Below are 15,462 nucleotides of genomic sequence, written 5' to 3'. Positions count from 1 at the left end.
GACCGACACTTGGCTTCGGAGAGCTGCGTATCTCCGTCTTCTTCGGCTCTTGTCGTTCAACACTCAGCAAAAAGCTTTTCCACCATATCTTGCAAGGAGAAATTTTGCCAGGACACAAAACATCCCGGATCTTGTTCTAAAAGATGCACATAGGTATTCGAATTGTTGAACAAGAAGTAAAAGAAAGTTGTTTTAAAGTCCTTTGATTTGAATAAATTGTGAATGGAAAAGGCAGGAGTTGGGTAAAGTACTCTTTTCTATTTGTTTGAAAGGTGCTCAGATTATGCTGCTATTGGGCAGCTTGCACCATCGCCTTTCGGAAGCTGTACGCTCTCTCCGTCTCCCGGAGGCGAAGAAGCGGCTTCTTTGCGCACAGAGCATTGTGCCGGCGCGGTGAGCTTCTGAGAGCGGTTTTTTGCCGAAAGACGCCGTGGACGGGCACTCAGCTTCGGAGAGCTGCGTATCTGCGTCTTCTTCGGCTCTTGTCGTTCAACACTCAGCAAAAAGCTTTTCCACCATATCTTGCCAAGAGAAACTGTGCCTGTCAAGAAAACATCCAAAATCGTTTTCTAAAGCTTGCAGGGAGGTCTGCAAAGAGTTTTGCAAAAAGGAAAAGATAGTTGTCCAAAACTCGTTCTTTTCGAATAGAAGAACAATGGAATAGGCGGGAGAGTGGTAAAGTACTGTTTTCTCTTAGTCTGAATGCTGCCCACACTGTGCCTGTTTGGTGCGGCTTGCATCTTCGCCTTTGGGAAGCTGCCGCTCTCTCCGTCTCCCGGAGGCGAAGAAGCGGCTTCTTTGCGCACAGAGCATTGTTCCGAGCGCAGGGATCTCCTGAGAGCGGTTTATGGCGAAAGATGCCCGGGACCAGCACTTAGCTTCGCAGATCTGCGTATCTGCGTCTTCTTCGGCTCTTGTCGTTCAACACTCAGCAAAAAGGTTTTCCACCATATCTTGCAAGGAGAAATTTTGCCAGAACACAAAACATCCCGGATCTTGTTCTAAAAGATGCACATAGGTATTCGAATTGTTGAACAAGAAGTAAAAGAAAGTTGTTTTAAAGTCCTTTGATTTGAATAAATTGTGAATGGAAAAGGCAGGAGTTGGGTAAAGTACTCTTTTCTATTTGTTTGAAAGGTGCTCAGATTATGCTGCTATTGGGCAGCTTGCACCATCGCCTTTCGGAAGCTGTACGCTCTCTCCGTCTCCCGGAGGCGAAGAAGCGGCTTCTTTGCGCACAGAGCATTGTGCCGGCGCGGTGAGCTTCTGAGAGCGGTTTTTTGCCGAAAGACGCCGTGGACAGGCACTCAGCTTCGGAGAGCTGCGCATCAGCGTCTTCTTCGGCTCTTGCCGCTCAACACTCAGCAAAAAGCTTTTCCACCATATCTTGCTAAGAGAAACTGTGTCTGTCAAGAAAACATCCAAAATCATTTTCTAAAGCTTGCAGGGAGGTCTGCAAAGAGTTTTGCAAGAAGGAAACGATCGTTGTCCAAAACGCGTTCTTTTCGAATAGAAGAACAATGGAAAAGGCAGGAGAGTGGTAAAGTACTGTTTTCTCTAAGTCTGAATGCTGCTCACACTGTGCCTGTTTGGTGCGGCTTGCATTTAGGAAACTGCCGTTCTCCCCGTCTCCCGGAGGCAAAGAAGCGGCTTCTTTGCGCACAGAGCATTGTGCCGAGCGCAGGGAGCTCCTGAGAGCGGTTTATGGCGAAAGATGCCCGGGACCGACACTTGGCTTCGGAGAGCTGCGTATCTCCGTCTTCTTCGGCTCTTGTCGTTCAACACTCAGCAAAAAGCTTTTCCACCATATCTTGCAAAGAGAAATTTTGCCAGGACACAAAACATCCCGGATCTTGTTCTAAAAGATGCACATAGGTATTCGAATTGTTGAACAAGAAGTAAAAGAAAGTTGTTTTAAAGTCCTTTGATTTGAATAAATTGTGAATGGAAAAGGCAGGAGTTGGGTAAAGTACTCTTTTCTATTTGTTTGAAAGGTGCTCAGATTATGCTGCTATTGGGCAGCTTGCACCATCGCCTTTCGGAAGCTGTACGCTCTCTCCGTCTCCCGGAGGCGAAGAAGCGGCTTCTTTGCGCACAGAGCATTGTGCCGGCGCGGTGAGCTTCTGAGAGCGGTTTTTTGCCGAAAGACGCCGTGGACGGGCACTCAGCTTCGGAGAGCTGCGTATCTGCGTCTTCTTCGGCTCTTGCCGCTCAACACTCAGCAAAAAGCTTTTCCACCATATCTTGCCAAGAGAAACTGTGTCTGTCAAGAAAACATCCAAAATCGTTTTCTAAAGCTTGCAGGGAGGTCTGCAAAGAGTTTTGCAAGAAGGAAAAGATAGTTGCTTAAAACTCGTTCTTTTCGAATAGAAGAACAATGGAAAAGGCAGGAGAGTGGTAAAGTACTGTTTTCTCTAAGTGTGAATGCTGCCCACACTGTTCCTGTGTGGTGCGGCTTGCATCTTCGCCTTTGGGAAGCTGCCGCTCTCTCCGTCTCCCGGAGGCGAAGAAATGGCTTCTTTGCGCACAACATAGTGCCGAGCGCAGGGAGCTCCTGACAGCGGCTTCTGACGAACAATGCCCGGGACCGACATTTGGCTTCGGAGAGCTGCGTATCTGCGTCTTCTTCGGCTCTTGTCGTTCAACACTCAGCAAAAAGCTTTTCCACCATATCTTGCCAAGAGAAACTGTGCCTGTCAAGAAAACATCCAAAATCGTTTTCTAAAGCTTGCAGGGAGGTCTGCAAAGAGTTTTGCAAAAAGGAAAAGATAGTTGTCCAAAACTCGTTCTTTTCGAATAGAAGAACAATGGAATAGGCGGGAGAGTGGTAAAGTACTGTTTTCTCTTAGTCTGAATGCTGCCCACACTGTGCCTGTTTGGTGCGGCTTGCATCTTCGCCTTTGGGAAGCTGCCGCTCTCTCCGTCTCCCGGAGGCGAAGAAGCGGCTTCTTTGCGCACAGAGCATTGTTCCGAGCGCAGGGATCTCCTGAGAGCGGTTTATGGCGAAAGATGCCCGGGACCAGCACTTAGCTTCGCAGATCTGCGTATCTCCGTCTTCTTCGGCTCTTGTCGTTCAACACTCAGCAAAAAGGTTTTCCACCATATCTTGCAAGGAGAAATTTTGCCAGAACACAAAACATCCTGGATCTTGTTCTAAAAGATGCACATAGGTATTCGAATTGTTGAACAAGAAGTAAAAGAAAGTTGTTTTAAAGTCCTTTGATTTGAATAAATTGTGAATGGAAAAGGCAGGAGTTGGGTAAAGTACTCTTTTCTATTTGTTTGAAAGGTGCTCAGATTATGCTGCTATTGGGCAGCTTGCACCATCGCCTTTCGGAAGCTGTACGCTCTCTCCGTCTCCCGGAGGCGAAGAAGCGGCTTCTTTGCGCACAGAGCATTGTGCCGGCGCGGTGAGCTTCTGAGAGCGGTTTTTTGCCGAAAGACGCCGTGGACAGGCACTCAGCTTCGGAGAGCTGCGCATCAGCGTCTTCTTCGGCTCTTGCCGCTCAACACTCAGCAAAAAGCTTTTCCACCATATCTTGCTAAGAGAAACTGTGTCTGTCAAGAAAACATCCAAAATCATTTTCTAAAGCTTGCAGGGAGGTCTGCAAAGAGTTTTGCAAGAAGGAAACAATCGTTGTCCAAAACGCGTTCTTTTCGAATAGAAGAACAATGGAAAAGGCAGGAGAGTGGTAAAGTACTGTTTTCTCTAAGTCTGAATGCTGCTCACACTGTGCCTGTTTGGTGCGGCTTGCATTTAGGAAACTGCCGTTCTCCCCGTCTCCCGGAGGCAAAGAAGCGGCTTCTTTGCGCACAGAGCATTGTGCCGAGCGCAGGGAGCTCCTGAGAGCGGTTTATGGCGAAAGATGCCCGGGACCGACACTTGGCTTCGGAGAGCTGCGTATCTCCGTCTTCTTCGGCTCTTGTCGTTCAACACTCAGCAAAAAGCTTTTCCACCATATCTTGCAAAGAGAAATTTTGCCAGGACACAAAACATCCCGGATCTTGTTCTAAAAGATGCACATAGGTATTCGAATTGTTGAACAAGAAGTAAAAGAAAGTTGTTTTAAAGTCCTTTGATTTGAATAAATTGTGAATGGAAAAGGCAGGAGTTGGGTAAAGTACTCTTTTCTATTTGTTTGAAAGGTGCTCAGATTATGCTGCTATTGGGCAGCTTGCACCATCGCCTTTCGGAAGCTGTACGCTCTCTCCGTCTCCCGGAGGCGAAGAAGCGGCTTCTTTGCGCACAGAGCATTGTGCCGGCGCGGTGAGCTTCTGAGAGCGGTTTTTTGCCGAAAGACGCCGTGGACGGGCACTCAGCTTCGGAGAGCTGCGTATCTGCGTCTTCTTCGGCTCTTGCCGCTCAACACTCAGCAAAAAGCTTTTCCACCATATCTTGCCAAGAGAAACTGTGTCTGTCAAGAAAACATCCAAAATCGTTTTCTAAAGCTTGCAGGGAGGTCTGCAAAGAGTTTTGCAAGAAGGAAAAGATAGTTGCTTAAAACTCGTTCTTTTCGAATAGAAGAACAATGGAAAAGGCAGGAGAGTGGTAAAGTACTGTTTTCTCTAAGTGTGAATGCTGCCCACACTGTTCCTGTGTGGTGCGGCTTGCATCTTCGCCTTTGGGAAGCTGCCGCTCTCTCCGTCTCCCGGAGGCGAAGAAATGGCTTCTTTGCGCACAACATAGTGCCGAGCGCAGGGAGCTCCTGACAGCGGCTTCTGACGAACAATGCCCGGGACCGACATTTGGCTTCGGAGAGCTGCGTATCTGCGTCTTCTTCGGCTCTTGTCGTTCAACACTCAGCAAAAAGCTTTTCCACCATATCTTGCCAAGAGAAACTGTGCCTGTCAAGAAAACATCCAAAATCGTTTTCTAAAGCTTGCAGGGAGGTCTGCAAAGAGTTTTGCAAAAAGGAAAAGATAGTTGTCCAAAACTCGTTCTTTTCGAATAGAAGAACAATGGAATAGGCGGGAGAGTGGTAAAGTACTGTTTTCTCTTAGTCTGAATGCTGCCCACACTGTGCCTGTTTGGTGCGGCTTGCATCTTCGCCTTTGGGAAGCTGCCGCTCTCTCCGTCTCCCGGAGGCGAAGAAGCGGCTTCTTTGCGCACAGAGCATTGTTCCGAGCGCAGGGATCTCCTGAGAGCGGTTTATGGCGAAAGATGCCCGGGACCAGCACTTAGCTTCGCAGATCTGCGTATCTGCGTCTTCTTCGGCTCTTGTCGTTCAACACTCAGCAAAAAGGTTTTCCACCATATCTTGCAAGGAGAAATTTTGCCAGGACACAAAACATCCCGGATCTTGTTCTAAAAGATGCACATAGGTATTCGAATTGTTGAACAAGAAGTAAAAGAAAGTTGTTTTAAAGTCCTTTGATTTGAATAAATTGTGAATGGAAAAGGCAGGAGTTGGGTAAAGTACTCTTTTCTATTTGTTTGAAAGGTGCTCAGATTATGCTGCTATTGGGCAGCTTGCACCATCGCCTTTCGGAAGCTGTACGCTCTCTCCGTCTCCCGGAGGCGAAGAAGCGGCTTCTTTGCGCACAGAGCATTGTGCCGGCGCGGTGAGCTTCTGAGAGCGGTTTTTTGCCGAAAGACGCCGTGGACGGGCACTCAGCTTCGGAGAGCTGCGTATCTGCGTCTTCTTCGGCTCTTGTCGTTCAACACTCAGCAAAAAGCTTTTCCACCATATCTTGCCAAGAGAAACTGTGTCTGTCAAGAAAACATCCAAAATCGTTTTCTAAAGCTTGCAGGGAGGTCTGCAAAGAGTTTTGCAAAAAGGAAAAGATAGTTGTCCAAAACTCGTTCTTTTCGAATAGAAGAACAATGGAATAGGCGGGAGAGTGGTAAAGTACTGTTTTCTCTTAGTCTGAATGCTGCCCACACTGTGCCTGTTTGGTGCGGCTTGCATCTTCGCCTTTGGGAAGCTGCCGCTCTCTCCGTCTCCCGGAGGCGAAGAAGCGGCTTCTTTGCGCACAGAGCATTGTTCCGAGCGCAGGGATCTCCTGAGAGCGGTTTATGGCGAAAGATGCCCGGGACCAGCACTTAGCTTCGCAGATCTGCGTATCTCCGTCTTCTTCGGCTCTTGTCGTTCAACACTCAGCAAAAAGGTTTTCCACCATATCTTGCAAGGAGAAATTTTGCCAGAACACAAAACATCCCGGATCTTGTTCTAAAAGATGCACATAGGTATTCGAATTGTTGAACAAGAAGTAAAAGAAAGTTGTTTTAAAGTCCTTTGATTTGAATAAATTGTGAATGGAAAAGGCAGGAGTTGGGTAAAGTACTCTTTTCTATTTGTTTGAAAGGTGCTCAGATTATGCTGCTATTGGGCAGCTTGCACCATCGCCTTTCGGAAGCTGTACGCTCTCTCCGTCTCCCGGAGGCGAAGAAGCGGCTTCTTTGCGCACAGAGCATTGTGCCGGCGCGGTGAGCTTCTGAGAGCGGTTTTTTGCCGAAAGACGCCGTGGACAGGCACTCAGCTTCGGAGAGCTGCGCATCAGCGTCTTCTTCGGCTCTTGCCGCTCAACACTCAGCAAAAAGCTTTTCCACCATATCTTGCTAAGAGAAACTGTGTCTGTCAAGAAAACATCCAAAATCATTTTCTAAAGCTTGCAGGGAGGTCTGCAAAGAGTTTTGCAAGAAGGAAACGATCGTTGTCCAAAACGCGTTCTTTTCGAATAGAAGAACAATGGAAAAGGCAGGAGAGTGGTAAAGTACTGTTTTCTCTAAGTCTGAATGCTGCTCACACTGTGCCTGTTTGGTGCGGCTTGCATTTAGGAAACTGCCGTTCTCCCCGTCTCCCGGAGGCAAAGAAGCGGCTTCTTTGCGCACAGAGCATTGTGCCGAGCGCAGGGAGCTCCTGAGAGCGGTTTATGGCGAAAGATGCCCGGGACCGACACTTGGCTTCGGAGAGCTGCGTATCTCCGTCTTCTTCGGCTCTTGTCGTTCAACACTCAGCAAAAAGCTTTTCCACCATATCTTGCAAAGAGAAATTTTGCCAGGACACAAAACATCCCGGATCTTGTTCTAAAAGATGCACATAGGTATTCGAATTGTTGAACAAGAAGTAAAAGAAAGTTGTTTTAAAGTCCTTTGATTTGAATAAATTGTGAATGGAAAAGGCAGGAGTTGGGTAAAGTACTCTTTTCTATTTGTTTGAAAGGTGCTCAGATTATGCTGCTATTGGGCAGCTTGCACCATCGCCTTTCGGAAGCTGTCCGCTCTCTCCGTCTCCCGGAGGCGAAGAAGCGGCTTCTTTGCGCACAGAGCATTGTGCCGGCGCGGTGAGCTTCTGAGAGCGGTTTTTTGCCGAAAGACGCCGTGGACAGGCACTCAGCTTCGGAGAGCTGCGTATCTGCGTCTTCTTCGGCTCTTGTCGTTCAACACTCAGCAAAAAGCTTTTCCACCATATCTTGCCAAGAGAAACTGTGCCTGTCAAGAAAACATCCAAAATCGTTTTCTAAAGCTTGCAGGGAGGTCTGCAAAGAGTTTTGCAAAAAGGAAAAGATAGTTGTCCAAAACTCGTTCTTTTCGAATAGAAGAACAATGGAATAGGCGGGAGAGTGGTAAAGTACTGTTTTCTCTTAGTCTGAATGCTGCCCACACTGTGCCTGTTTGGTGCGGCTTGCATCTTCGCCTTTGGGAAGCTGCCGCTCTCTCCGTCTCCCGGAGGCGAAGAAGCGGCTTCTTTGCGCACAGAGCATTGTTCCGAGCGCAGGGATCTCCTGAGAGCGGTTTATGGCGAAAGATGCCCGGGACCAGCACTTAGCTTCGCAGATCTGCGTATCTCCGTCTTCTTCGGCTCTTGTCGTTCAACACTCAGCAAAAAGGTTTTCCACCATATCTTGCAAGGAGAAATTTTGCCAGAACACAAAACATCCCGGATCTTGTTCTAAAAGATGCACATAGGTATTCGAATTGTTGAACAAGAAGTAAAAGAAAGTTGTTTTAAAGTCCTTTGATTTGAATAAATTGTGAATGGAAAAGGCAGGAGTTGGGTAAAGTACTCTTTTCTATTTGTTTGAAAGGTGCTCAGATTATGCTGCTATTGGGCAGCTTGCACCATCGCCTTTCGGAAGCTGTACGCTCTCTCCGTCTCCCGGAGGCGAAGAAGCGGCTTCTTTGCGCACAGAGCATTGTGCCGGCGCGGTGAGCTTCTGAGAGCGGTTTTTTGCCGAAAGACGCCGTGGACAGGCACTCAGCTTCGGAGAGCTGCGCATCAGCGTCTTCTTCGGCTCTTGCCGCTCAACACTCAGCAAAAAGCTTTTCCACCATATCTTGCTAAGAGAAACTGTGTCTGTCAAGAAAACATCCAAAATCATTTTCTAAAGCTTGCAGGGAGGTCTGCAAAGAGTTTTGCAAGAAGGAAACGATCGTTGTCCAAAACGCGTTCTTTTCGAATAGAAGAACAATGGAAAAGGCAGGAGAGTGGTAAAGTACTGTTTTCTCTAAGTGTGAATGCTGCCCACACTGTTCCTGTGTGGTGCGGCTTGCATCTTCGCCTTTGGGAAGCTGCCGCTCTCTCCGTCTCCCGGAGGCGAAGAAGCGGCTTCTTTGCGCACAACATAGTGCCGAGCGCAAGGAACTCCTGACAGCGGCTTCTGACGAACAATGCCCGGGACCGACATTTGGCTTCGGAGAGCTGCGTATCTGCGTCTTCTTCGGCTCTTGTCGTTCAACACTCAGCAAAAAGCTTTTCCACCATATCTTGCCAAGAGAAACTGTGCCTGTCAAGAAAACATCCAAAATCATTTTCTTAAGCTTGCAGGGAGGTCTGCAAAGAGTTTTGCAAAAAGGAAAAGATAGTTGTCCAAAACTCGTTCTTTTCGAATAGAAGAACAATGGAATAGGCGGGAGAGTGGTAAAGTACTGTTTTCTCTTAGTCTGAATGCTGCCCACACTGTGCCTGTTTGGTGCGGCTTGCATCTTCGCCTTTGGGAAGCTGCCGCTCTCTCCGTCTCCCGGAGGCGAAGAAGCGGCTTCTTTGCGCACAGAGCATTGTTCCGAGCGCAGGGATCTCCTGAGAGCGGTTTATGGCGAAAGATGCCCGGGACCAGCACTTAGCTTCGCAGATCTGCGTATCTCCGTCTTCTTCGGCTCTTGTCGTTCAACACTCAGCAAAAAGCTTTTCCACCATATCTTGCAAGGAGAAATTTTGCCAGGACACAAAACATCCCGGATCTTGTTCTAAAAGATGCACATAGGTATTCGAATTGTTGAACAAGAAGTAAAAGAAAGTTGTTTTAAAGTCCTTTGATTTGAATAAATTGTGAATGGAAAAGGCAGGAGTTGGGTAAAGTACTCTTTTCTATTTGTTTGAAAGGTGCTCAGATTATGCTGCTATTGGGCAGCTTGCACCATCGCCTTTCGGAAGCTGTACGCTCTCTCCGTCTCCCGGAGGCGAAGAAGCGGCTTCTTTGCGCACAGAGCATTGTGCCGGCGCGGTGAGCTTCTGAGAGCGGTTTTTTGCCGAAAGACGCCGTGGACAGGCACTCAGCTTCGGAGAGCTGCGCATCAGCGTCTTCTTCGGCTCTTGCCGCTCAACACTCAGCAAAAAGCTTTTCCACCATATCTTGCTAAGAGAAACTGTGTCTGTCAAGAAAACATCCAAAATCATTTTCTAAAGCTTGCAGGGAGGTCTGCAAAGAGTTTTGCAAGAAGGAAACGATCGTTGTCCAAAACGCGTTCTTTTCGAATAGAAGAACAATGGAAAAGGCAGGAGAGTGGTAAAGTACTGTTTTCTCTAAGTCTGAATGCTGCTCACACTGTGCCTGTTTGGTGCGGCTTGCATTTAGGAAACTGCCGTTCTCCCCGTCTCCCGGAGGCAAAGAAGCGGCTTCTTTGCGCACAGAGCATTGTGCCGAGCGCAGGGAGCTCCTGAGAGCGGTTTATGGCGAAAGATGCCCGGGACCGACACTTGGCTTCGGAGAGCTGCGTATCTCCGTCTTCTTCGGCTCTTGTCGTTCAACACTCAGCAAAAAGCTTTTCCACCATATCTTGCAAGGAGAAATTTTGCCAGGACACAAAACATCCCGGATCTTGTTCTAAAAGATGCACATAGGTATTCGAATTGTTGAACAAGAAGTAAAAGAAAGTTGTTTTAAAGTCCTTTGATTTGAATAAATTGTGAATGGAAAAGGCAGGAGTTGGGTAAAGTACTCTTTTCTATTTGTTTGAAAGGTGCTCAGATTATGCTGCTATTGGGCAGCTTGCACCATCGCCTTTCGGAAGCTGTACGCTCTCTCCGTCTCCCGGAGGCGAAGAAGCGGCTTCTTTGCGCACAGAGCATTGTGACGGCGCGGTGAGCTTCTGAGAGCGGTTTTTTGCCGAAAGACGCCGTGGACGGGCACTCAGCTTCGGAGAGCTGCGTATCTGCGTCTTCTTCGGCTCTTGTCGTTCAACACTCAGCAAAAAGCTTTTCCACCATATCTTGCCAAGAGAAACTGTGCCTGTCAAGAAAACATCCAAAATCGTTTTCTAAAGCTTGCAGGGAGGTCTGCAAAGAGTTTTGCAAAAAGGAAAAGATAGTTGTCCAAAACTCGTTCTTTTCGAATAGAAGAACAATGGAATAGGCGGGAGAGTGGTAAAGTACTGTTTTCTCTTAGTCTGAATGCTGCCCACACTGTGCCTGTTTGGTGCGGCTTGCATCTTCGCCTTTGGGAAGCTGCCGCTCTCTCCGTCTCCCGGAGGCGAAGAAGCGGCTTCTTTGCGCACAGAGCATTGTTCCGAGCGCAGGGATCTCCTGAGAGCGGTTTATGGCGAAAGATGCCCGGGACCAGCACTTAGCTTCGCAGATCTGCGTATCTGCGTCTTCTTCGGCTCTTGTCGTTCAACACTCAGCAAAAAGGTTTTCCACCATATCTTGCAAGGAGAAATTTTGCCAGAACACAAAACATCCCGGATCTTGTTCTAAAAGATGCACATAGGTATTCGAATTGTTGAACAAGAAGTAAAAGAAAGTTGTTTTAAAGTCCTTTGATTTGAATAAATTGTGAATGGAAAAGGCAGGAGTTGGGTAAAGTACTCTTTTCTATTTGTTTGAAAGGTGCTCAGATTATGCTGCTATTGGGCAGCTTGCACCATCGCCTTTCGGAAGCTGTACGCTCTCTCCGTCTCCCGGAGGCGAAGAAGCGGCTTCTTTGCGCACAGAGCATTGTGCCGGCGCGGTGAGCTTCTGAGAGCGGTTTTTTGCCGAAAGACGCCGTGGACAGGCACTCAGCTTCGGAGAGCTGCGCATCAGCGTCTTCTTCGGCTCTTGCCGCTCAACACTCAGCAAAAAGCTTTTCCACCATATCTTGCTAAGAGAAACTGTGTCTGTCAAGAAAACATCCAAAATCATTTTCTAAAGCTTGCAGGGAGGTCTGCAAAGAGTTTTGCAAGAAGGAAACGATCGTTGTCCAAAACGCGTTCTTTTCGAATAGAAGAACAATGGAAAAGGCAGGAGAGTGGTAAAGTACTGTTTTCTCTAAGTCTGAATGCTGCTCACACTGTGCCTGTTTGGTGCGGCTTGCATTTAGGAAACTGCCGTTCTCCCCGTCTCCCGGAGGCAAAGAAGCGGCTTCTTTGCGCACAGAGCATTGTGCCGAGCGCAGGGAGCTCCTGAGAGCGGTTTATGGCGAAAGATGCCCGGGACCGACACTTGGCTTCGGAGAGCTGCGTATCTCCGTCTTCTTCGGCTCTTGTCGTTCAACACTCAGCAAAAAGCTTTTCCACCATATCTTGCAAAGAGAAATTTTGCCAGAACACAAAACATCCCGGATCTTGTTCTAAAAGATGCACATAGGTATTCGAATTGTTGAACAAGAAGTAAAAGAAAGTTGTTTTAAAGTCCTTTGATTTGAATAAATTGTGAATGGAAAAGGCAGGAGTTGGGTAAAGTACTCTTTTCTATTTGTTTGAAAGGTGCTCAGATTATGCTGCTATTGGGCAGCTTGCACCATCGCCTTTCGGAAGCTGTACGCTCTCTCCGTCTCCCGGAGGCGAAGAAGCGGCTTCTTTGCGCACAGAGCATTGTGCCGGCGCGGTGAGCTTCTGAGAGCGGTTTTTTGCCGAAAGACGCCGTGGACAGGCACTCAGCTTCGGAGAGCTGCGCATCAGCGTCTTCTTCGGCTCTTGCCGCTCAACACTCAGCAAAAAGCTTTTCCACCATATCTTGCTAAGAGAAACTGTGTCTGTCAAGAAAACATCCAAAATCATTTTCTAAAGCTTGCAGGGAGGTCTGCAAAGAGTTTTGCAAGAAGGAAACGATCGTTGTCCAAAACGCGTTCTTTTCGAATAGAAGAACAATGGAAAAGGCAGGAGAGTGGTAAAGTACTGTTTTCTCTAAGTCTGAATGCTGCTCACACTGTGCCTGTTTGGTGCGGCTTGCATTTAGGAAACTGCCGTTCTCCCCGTCTCCCGGAGGCAAAGAAGCGGCTTCTTTGCGCACAGAGCATTGTGCCGAGCGCAGGGAGCTCCTGAGAGCGGTTTATGGCGAAAGATGCCCGGGACCGACACTTGGCTTCGGAGAGCTGCGTATCTCCGTCTTCTTCGGCTCTTGTCGTTCAACACTCAGCAAAAAGCTTTTCCACCATATCTTGCAAAGAGAAATTTTGCCAGGACACAAAACATCCCGGATCTTGTTCTAAAAGATGCACATAGGTATTCGAATTGTTGAACAAGAAGTAAAAGAAAGTTGTTTTAAAGTCCTTTGATTTGAATAAATTGTGAATGGAAAAGGCAGGAGTTGGGTAAAGTACTCTTTTCTATTTGTTTGAAAGGTGCTCAGATTATGCTGCTATTGGGCAGCTTGCACCATCGCCTTTCGGAAGCTGTACGCTCTCTCCGTCTCCCGGAGGCGAAGAAGCGGCTTCTTTGCGCACAGAGCATTGTGCCGGCGCGGTGAGCTTCTGAGAGCGGTTTTTTGCCGAAAGACGCCGTGGACGGGCACTCAGCTTCGGAGAGCTGCGTATCTGCGTCTTCTTCGGCTCTTGCCGCTCAACACTCAGCAAAAAGCTTTTCCACCATATCTTGCCAAGAGAAACTGTGTCTGTCAAGAAAACATCCAAAATCGTTTTCTAAAGCTTGCAGGGAGGTCTGCAAAGAGTTTTGCAAGAAGGAAAAGATAGTTGCTTAAAACTCGTTCTTTTCGAATAGAAGAACAATGGAAAAGGCAGGAGAGTGGTAAAGTACTGTTTTCTCTAAGTGTGAATGCTGCCCACACTGTTCCTGTGTGGTGCGGCTTGCATCTTCGCCTTTGGGAAGCTGCCGCTCTCTCCGTCTCCCGGAGGCGAAGAAATGGCTTCTTTGCGCACAACATAGTGCCGAGCGCAGGGAGCTCCTGACAGCGGCTTCTGACGAACAATGCCCGGGACCGACATTTGGCTTCGGAGAGCTGCGTATCTGCGTCTTCTTCGGCTCTTGTCGTTCAACACTCAGCAAAAAGCTTTTCCACCATATCTTGCCAAGAGAAACTGTGCCTGTCAAGAAAACATCCAAAATCGTTTTCTAAAGCTTGCAGGGAGGTCTGCAAAGAGTTTTGCAAAAAGGAAAAGATAGTTGTCCAAAACTCGTTCTTTTCGAATAGAAGAACAATGGAATAGGCGGGAGAGTGGTAAAGTACTGTTTTCTCTTAGTCTGAATGCTGCCCACACTGTGCCTGTTTGGTGCGGCTTGCATCTTCGCCTTTGGGAAGCTGCCGCTCTCTCCGTCTCCCGGAGGCGAAGAAGCGGCTTCTTTGCGCACAGAGCATTGTTCCGAGCGCAGGGATCTCCTGAGAGCGGTTTATGGCGAAAGATGCCCGGGACCAGCACTTAGCTTCGCAGATCTGCGTATCTCCGTCTTCTTCGGCTCTTGTCGTTCAACACTCAGCAAAAAGGTTTTCCACCATATCTTGCAAGGAGAAATTTTGCCAGAACACAAAACATCCTGGATCTTGTTCTAAAAGATGCACATAGGTATTCGAATTGTTGAACAAGAAGTAAAAGAAAGTTGTTTTAAAGTCCTTTGATTTGAATAAATTGTGAATGGAAAAGGCAGGAGTTGGGTAAAGTACTCTTTTCTATTTGTTTGAAAGGTGCTCAGATTATGCTGCTATTGGGCAGCTTGCACCATCGCCTTTCGGAAGCTGTACGCTCTCTCCGTCTCCCGGAGGCGAAGAAGCGGCTTCTTTGCGCACAGAGCATTGTGCCGGCGCGGTGAGCTTCTGAGAGCGGTTTTTTGCCGAAAGACGCCGTGGACAGGCACTCAGCTTCGGAGAGCTGCGCATCAGCGTCTTCTTCGGCTCTTGCCGCTCAACACTCAGCAAAAAGCTTTTCCACCATATCTTGCTAAGAGAAACTGTGTCTGTCAAGAAAACATCCAAAATCATTTTCTAAAGCTTGCAGGGAGGTCTGCAAAGAGTTTTGCAAGAAGGAAACAATCGTTGTCCAAAACGCGTTCTTTTCGAATAGAAGAACAATGGAAAAGGCAGGAGAGTGGTAAAGTACTGTTTTCTCTAAGTCTGAATGCTGCTCACACTGTGCCTGTTTGGTGCGGCTTGCATTTAGGAAACTGCCGTTCTCCCCGTCTCCCGGAGGCAAAGAAGCGGCTTCTTTGCGCACAGAGCATTGTGCCGAGCGCAGGGAGCTCCTGAGAGCGGTTTATGGCGAAAGATGCCCGGGACCGACACTTGGCTTCGGAGAGCTGCGTATCTCCGTCTTCTTCGGCTCTTGTCGTTCAACACTCAGCAAAAAGCTTTTCCACCATATCTTGCAAAGAGAAATTTTGCCAGGACACAAAACATCCCGGATCTTGTTCTAAAAGATGCACATAGGTATTCGAATTGTTGAACAAGAAGTAAAAGAAAGTTGTTTTAAAGTCCTTTGATTTGAATAAATTGTGAATGGAAAAGGCAGGAGTTGGGTAAAGTACTCTTTTCTATTTGTTTGAAAGGTGCTCAGATTATGCTGCTATTGGGCAGCTTGCACCATCGCCTTTCGGAAGCTGTACGCTCTCTCCGTCTCCCGGAGGCGAAGAAGCGGCTTCTTTGCGCACAGAGCATTGTGCCGGCGCGGTGAGCTTCTGAGAGCGGTTTTTTGCCGAAAGACGCCGTGGACGGGCACTCAGCTTCGGAGAGCTGCGTATCTGCGTCTTCTTCGGCTCTTGCCGCTCAACACTCAGCAAAAAGCTTTTCCACCATATCTTGCCAAGAGAAACTGTGTCTGTCAAGAAAACATCCAAAATCGTTTTCTAAAGCTTGCAGGGAGGTCTGCAAAGAGTTTTGCAAGAAGGAAAAGATAGTTGCTTAAAACTCGTTCTTTTCGAATAGAAGAACAATGGAAAAGGCAGGAGAGTGGTAAAGTACTGTTTTCTCTAAGTGTGAATGCTGCCCACACTGTTCCTGTGTGGTGCGGCTTGCATCTTCGCCTTTGGGAAGCTGCCGCTCTCTCCGTCTCCCGGAGGCGAAGAAATGGCTTCTTTGCGCACAACATAGTGCCGAGCGC

Source organism: Agelaius tricolor, unplaced genomic scaffold (genome assembly GCF_023055355.1).
Source record: "Agelaius tricolor isolate 1412-34295 unplaced genomic scaffold, bAgeTri1.0.p SCAF_13, whole genome shotgun sequence".
NCBI classification, from domain to species: Eukaryota; Metazoa; Chordata; class Aves; order Passeriformes; family Icteridae; genus Agelaius; species Agelaius tricolor.
The sequence above is the reverse complement of the archived record's forward strand: the minus strand, read 5'-3'. Positions refer to the sequence as shown.